At 40.6% G+C, this 7138-nt stretch overlaps 1 long non-coding RNA gene across 2 annotated transcripts; it reads right to left on the minus strand.

Annotated features, from left to right (window-relative positions):
- Window positions 1-754: 754 nt before the first annotated feature.
- Window positions 755-6885, minus strand: LOC133495593 (uncharacterized). 2 transcript variants are annotated; one of them, XR_009793612.1, is made up of 4 exons: window positions 3025-6885; window positions 2797-2928; window positions 2316-2534; window positions 755-901 (listed from the first exon to the last, which is right to left on the minus strand). It is a non-coding gene; the product is annotated as an uncharacterized LOC133495593 (long non-coding RNA). The 2 variants fall into 2 exon arrangements; XR_009793611.1 differs by lacking the exon at window positions 755-901 and adding an exon at window positions 1475-1582.
- Window positions 6886-7138: the final 253 nt, after the last annotated feature.

The raw sequence follows: 7138 nt of genomic DNA on the forward strand, positions 1-7138 counted from the left end.
GTTTCAGCTGGTGTTCCATAGAATGATCTCTTTGAATATCTGTCTCATCTGTTGTGACAACCAGCAGCACAACGGGTCCTGGGTATTGTAAATATTCTCCTCCGGTTCAATGTCTCCCACTATGTGGAGCAGCTCTGTTTGACCGGCAATATGGCGCAGTGAAAATGGTGACGTCACGTGCACGAACTCTATTGACTGGCTAGAAAAATTAGCATTAGACTTCATGGGAGGGATTTACCAAACCTTCAAATAACAAATATTCACAAAAGGACAATATAGCAATACGCATGGGCATATATTCATCTCAATCTTTGAAAGACAAGTTATTTGAATAAAATGTGCCACTTTCTTCTTCCACTCTTTAACTTTAATATAATATCACCATGCATGTACCACACTGCCTTTAAGAGGCCAAGGCGTGGATGTTATTTTTATTGCTATAGTTTAATTGTGTGATTCTTTTAGTTGTTTCTAGTTTTTGTTTTTGTTTGTTCTTTTAAGTTATATTTAAACTTGCGTTTTGGGAGTAAACTAAACACTACATTTTGAAATCAGTAAATAATCTTATGTCTATATTGGTCAAAATAATTGTGATGACTATTTTACTCCATAATCGCCTACCTCTAACTGAAGAATACTTAATAAGGTTGAATATCTTTTATTTAGTTTTAATGTGTTTGTCCTCGAGTCCGAGCACATAGACAAGAACCCACGGACCAGCGGCCTTGTGGACCTGCCTGGATCGCTGCAGCAGAGTCGTGTTTCAGGCGTGATGCAACGTTCCACCAATCAAAGGCGGTGAGAACGCCTAGGAGAGAATTCTCCTCCCATGTCTTCTCTGTCCTACCTGGGAAGCCACGTTGGCTCAGGGAGGGGCTCGCCGCACCGCACCAGCCGTTCTCTGAACGAGGGCGAAACAAAAAGTCTTACCACCAAGTGAAGTTACACAATCACACACATGCCCGTGTCATTCATGACTGGCTCGCCACTTTACACATTGGCAGGATGAAAAAAAAAAGTAAAAAGGAAAACAAGAAAGAAACAAAACAGATGAGTGTGGCAATTTTTTCCGGTTGCTTTTTTTCTTCTCCCAGGAGTTTTTATCAGTATTAACACTGCTTACACGGGTATTTGTGCACCTGTGGCAGTGGATTAGTGGCTAACACTCTTCATTATGTGTGAAAATAAGGACTGTGAGATATTTTTCATGTTGGGTCTCCATTTCCATTTTTTTCCATTTTTGGAAAATACAGATTAAAAAAACACCTTTGGAGCATTTTGAAGTGTAAAAATAAGTGGGTTTTTTTTGTTTTGTTTTTTTTGAAGGGGTGTGGGTGGGGGCATGACCTCAACATGTACATGTGAGCCCATACACAACATATACTGTATCCACATTTCAATAATGGCTCAAGACAGTTGAATTCACAGTTCAACAACTTTTCACAATGCAGTTTTGAACATATTGGTGTGCGTTTTACTTTAACAGTCAAGATGGCAGCTGGTCAAATTCAAGAAGTTCTGGAGGAAGTGGCTGGGGATAGGGAAGTCTGGGCATCCCTGCTGGAGCTACTGCCAACACCATCTGACCCAGAATAACGGTGGATGGATTAGATACTGCTCAAATACTTCTTAAACTGCCAAAATGCCTTCCTATGGGATTTTGTCAAGAAAAACAATAAATTTTGTCTTAAATGATTGAATTGATCATTGTTTGCTTTGACAAACTGGATGTGGGTAGCACAGTCACACACATGTCATGGTTTCTACACAAGTTGTATTAATTTTTGAGCTGGCTCGTGACTAACCAGGGATAGTGGATGAGTGCAACAAAATAAACAAAAACACTTTGTTTTCCTAAATAACAACTTAAAGGTCTGTAATCCATTTGTGGTGGCACGCCGGTAATTGAGCACTATGTCTGGAAACAAACCTGCATCAGATGATTAAGCATAATATGCATCATTCGTGCAACAGTCGTATCTTATTGATGCCTTGGTTGATTAGCTGTTAGCTGAATGGAGACATCCCTTCCACAGACGTTCACATAAAATTCCGCAATATGGTCATATTATTGTGTTACACTCTTCAGCGAGTTTCTTTTGTTTCATACAGTGATGTGGAGTAGTTTACCGACTATCAAATTACAAAGTTACATTGGCTGTTTTCTAGAGACCTGAGTGTGGAAGATCATTCCCTCATCTAGAAATTGCAGCCCTTTCTGAACTCCACACCGGCTTGACTGCCCAATGAAACTAACTTAATGGTTGACATTGGACTACATATATGAGTCACTGATGGTGTAGTGGTACACACACCTGACTTTGGTGCGGGCAGCATGGGATTGATTCCCGCTCAGGGATGGTGTCGATATCTGCCCTGTGACTGACCACTTTGGGGTGTAGTCCGTCTTCTGCCCGAAGCTGGCTGGGTTAGGCTCCAGCTCTCCCGTGACCCTTGTGAGGATAAGCGACTTGGATAATACATGGATGGATGGATGGACTTCATGTAACACTATGTGCCCCTCACGCTTGTTCCTACAAAAAACAATTCCACTGAAGTTGGGATATTGTGTTAAACAAATAAAAACAGAATACAATCATTTGCAAATCATATTCAACTTGTAGTTAATTCAATACACTACAAAGACAACATATTTAATGTTCAAACTGATATTTTTTTGAATTGTTTTTAGCAAATAATCATTAACTTGGAATTTTATTGCTGCAACATATTCCAAAAAAGATGGGACATTTGGCAAAAAAAAAACAAAAAAACTGAGGAATGCTCACAGAACACCTGTTTGGAACATTCCAGAGGTGAACAGGCTAATTGGGAATAGATGGGTGCCATGATTGAGTAGAACAGGCGCTTCCCTAAATTGCTCAGTCGTAACCATCCATCTATCCATTTTCTGAGCTGCTTATCCTCCTGGAGCAAAGCAAAGATGGAGCAAGGTTAATCTCTTTTTGATCAACTGCATGAGAAAATAGTTGAACAGATACAGGATAATGTTCATCAACGTACAATTGCTGATAATTAAAGAATTTCATCATCTATGGTCCACAAAATCATCAAAGAATTCAGAGAATATGGAGAAGTCAATGCATGTAATTTGTCAAGCTCCTGCTCCTCCGCATTGAGAGGCGCCAGTTGAGGTTGATGCCCCCATCTGATTTGGATGCCTCCCGGACACCTCCCTGGTGACATGTAGTGGGCACAACCCAGGACATGCTACATCTCTTGGCTGGCCTAGGAACGCCTCAGGATCCCCCCAGCAGAGCTGGATGAAGTGGCAGGGGAAATGAAAGTCTGGGCATCCCTGCTAAAGCTACTGCCCCCTGACCCGACCTGCAAAAGCGGTAGAAGATGGATAGATGATGGACAGTAAAGTTTATCAGTTTGAATTACATTGTATTAAATAACTTACCTTTGTAGTGTTTTAAATTAAATATGTTGAACATGATTTGCAAATCACTGTGTCATTTGGTTTAATTCTTTGTTTAACACAATGTGTCAACTTCATTGGAATTGGGTTTGTATGCTATCATCTGCCAGGATGCCTCTTTGTTGACAGCTTCATGATGTCCATAAACCAAAACTCCAAAGGATAATGGTTGTTGTTTCCTCAACAAGCAGGTTATGCCCTAGATACAGGTTTGCTCTGGTAATGGGATTTTGTTGGCTAATGATGAACATTGCATTGAAGAACTTATGATCAATCTTCTTTTGGGAAATTAGTTTGTGAGTAAGCTATGCTATTTTTTGCATAATGAATATAAATTACCTAAATCTGTGGGAGCCGAGACCTTAATTTACATCCAAATAAATAATCATGGTAAATGTACTGTATAATTCTATTACGCTGGGGAAACCTGAGTGATACACTGGACGCATTGTCTACCATCTGATTTGTGTGAAGAAAGAACAAAGATCACATTTTTATCTGAACCACATTCCAATGTAGTTTGTCTTGAGACTGGATTTCCCCAGATGTACCAGTTTGGATCTGGGTCAGGACAGCGTGAAGACAAACAAGAACTGTACAGAATCGTATATTTTCCAACAGGAATCAGACTTCTTCTAAATGTGAATACAATTCTGAGATGTCTTTTCTCAAAAGTGATCTTAATGTGTTGGTTAAGGATCTACTATATACACACACATACATACGTACAAAGCAACACTCAAAACTATAGAGCAAAATCATTGACACCGAGATATAGCATAAATATAGAACGTTACCAGTACATTAACCTAGAAATAGAGAAAATGATAGCCAATGGAGGCCAGTGGTGTAAAGTAAAGTTTTCCTCCATTTAAAACGAGAAGACAAATTGTGGTCCATAGGCAACTGTATGTAAGTAATATTTCTTCTTTCATTCACAATGTTAGTGGATACGGGTCACTTTAAAACTCAAGGAATAATCCATAACACTCATAGTTAGACACGCAGTGTCAATTCAAGTTCAGTAAGGAGGATGTTCACTCTGCGAGATCATTGACAGTGAGGTGTCAAGTGTTGTCAAAATCTCCACAATATTGACTTTTGGTCACAACTTCATTCTGCTTGGTGGTTGCCTATGGATGTGTCCAGTGACAGGGGAAGCCCAGGAAGTTAAGCCCCAAAGAGCATCGTTTGGACACACAGTTATTCTGGTCAGTAAGAAAGGTCTTTCACTAGCAAGTACTTCCCTGAAGCAACTACTGATCTTCATGTTCAAACTATTTTTGCAACTTCCTCACACCAGGCTTTTGTATCCCTGGCAGCAGTAGGTCTGCAGATAAACGTGGTTTGTTTCTGATGCTTACAAGTGTCACACTGCGTTTTAATGCGATTTTCCCCTGCTTTTGTTCTTTCCCTTACAGTCGGCAGAATGAGTTGTTTGCTTACCGTCTCACAACAGTCAGCAATTGTCAAAGAGCAAATATGTTGATGCAAAGTTGACGCTACCACTAAGGCTTTGGGAATTGTCAGTTGACTGTTGGTGTACTGCAGCGGTGAATGACATGTTTGGAGGCTGCGCAAATGCGTTTTTGTGCATCCCTTTTTACATCAGTGATGTTTCTCTAGCTTGCGTAGACATTCACATGATGACAGAAGACTTATTTTTGCGTCAGCTGGAGCTTCTAAATTTGTGACTCGGTTGACTTCATGAACTTTGCTTTTACTCCACCACCATGTCGTTTCCAGGTCTTTGTATACCTTTATGGGTCCTCAAGCTCCTCTAAATTTAGTCTTATCGGCTGAAAGTACCAGTACCCCAGCAGCAGAAATGGCAATGTATTTTATTACTACTATAAAGATTGCCTTAAAATAGTCTTGATTGAATCTTAAAGGAAGACTCTCCCCAAAATTCACATGTACAATAAACCCTCCAATGTAAAGTAATATTATTACATATATTTTGGACATTAATTTAAAACAATTGATAATAAAGAACATTTTTTAAATCCAAGCAAAATCTGGATATGTCCTAGCTTTCACAGCCAGACCCGGAAGAAACATCCTTGAACCTGCTCCTGACAGACCATTCGTTCAAGCTAGGCCAAGATGCTGACGTGTTGTGCACCAAACTACAACAAAACTGTGAAAACGCACCCAAATTTGTCCTTCTTTAACCTCCAGTGGGTTCACCTGACAGGATAAAGCTGTGGCTGTCACAGTTGAGGCTAGTTCATCAGCTGGGGAAATTTGCATGCATCTAACCATTAATGGTTATTTACCCCTTAGCAATAGCCCCTTAACTATAGCCTCTCATGCCGGTACTGTACAAGCAACAATATACTTCATGATGCGACATGGTGGTGCAGCTGTAAAGCGTTGGCCTCAGAGTTATGAGGACCCGGGTTCAATCCTGGACCTGTGTGGAGTTTGCATGTACTCCCCGTGCCTGCGTGTGTGTAATCTGCCTCCTGCTGTTTGACAACAGGGATAGGCTCCAGCAATCCCGTGACCCTCATGCAGCTAAGCGGAAAATGGAGCGGCAAAGAAAATGGATGAATGGATATATACATGTAATCACTTTAGGGAAGTCCCAATTTTTTTTTAATTTTTTTTTTTGCATTTTATATTCCAGATAAATAAACCTTTAGATAGTCGTACGCCGTAGTCGGAAAATAAACTCGCATTTTTCATAAACTTCGGACATAGTATAGCATTCATATTTCTCACGTAGCATTCAAATGGCATTTCAAGACCGTTAAGCATGTGTACTCACCGATTTTCCACTGGATGTACATGTGGTCCTTTCATCAAACTGTCATGGATCATAAGCAAATTGATATGTAACACATCTTCGTCCAAATAAAGAACTTCATATCTATTATCTAGTATTAAATATCTCGTATCTAGTATCTATGTTATGCAGACATGTTGCTCGTGATCCAAGTTCATTCCGATACCCTCCATTTTTTGTTCAACCTTTTCAAACTCACAAAAACACTGGCATTCTGCCGCAGTTGGCATTAGGTCACAAAGAGAACATGAACACCAGTCTTTCAAAACGAGCATGTCTGGAACATCTCCAAGGTCCATGTTATGTGATTGTTGTGCTCCTCCATCAGTGTCACACCCCCTCTCCAACATGTCAAGTTCTGCCTGTGTGTATTTTGGCTCAAACACATAGGCTTGAACATTGTACATTGTTATTTTTGTTTTGTTTGCTCAATTGTGGGATTAGTGATAGCACAGAGCATCGACTCAATGTTACACTCACTTATTGGTTCTTAGCACACAACACTTCCCAGTCTCACCCACACATCAACACACACGCCCACCTGCACCGAGCGCGCAACATATGGCTTCGTGATATTCTTCGTAAACACCATCTTCTCCAGGGAACGTTTTTTGAATGCTATTCACCACACAAGATGGGATATTCACTGTATAGCAGAGGTGCTCAATGCATTGATTGCGAAAGCCACGTTCTAACAAGCTGGCCTCGTATTTACGGCAGCCCCCCACCCCACACCCACCCCCATCAATCGCAAGAGGCTGGCTGCTTGAAAAGTTGCTCATGGGGTTAAAAAGTCTGGCCACCCCTGCTGTATATTCTCTACATCTAAACCAACTCCTCAGAAAAGCATCAAACAAATCTACGCGGTCTATATAATGGGAGTATTGTTCGTCTGCGGCACC

This window comes from Syngnathoides biaculeatus, chromosome 2 (assembly GCF_019802595.1).
Source record: "Syngnathoides biaculeatus isolate LvHL_M chromosome 2, ASM1980259v1, whole genome shotgun sequence".
Lineage (NCBI taxonomy): Eukaryota > Metazoa > Chordata > Actinopteri > Syngnathiformes > Syngnathidae > Syngnathoides > Syngnathoides biaculeatus.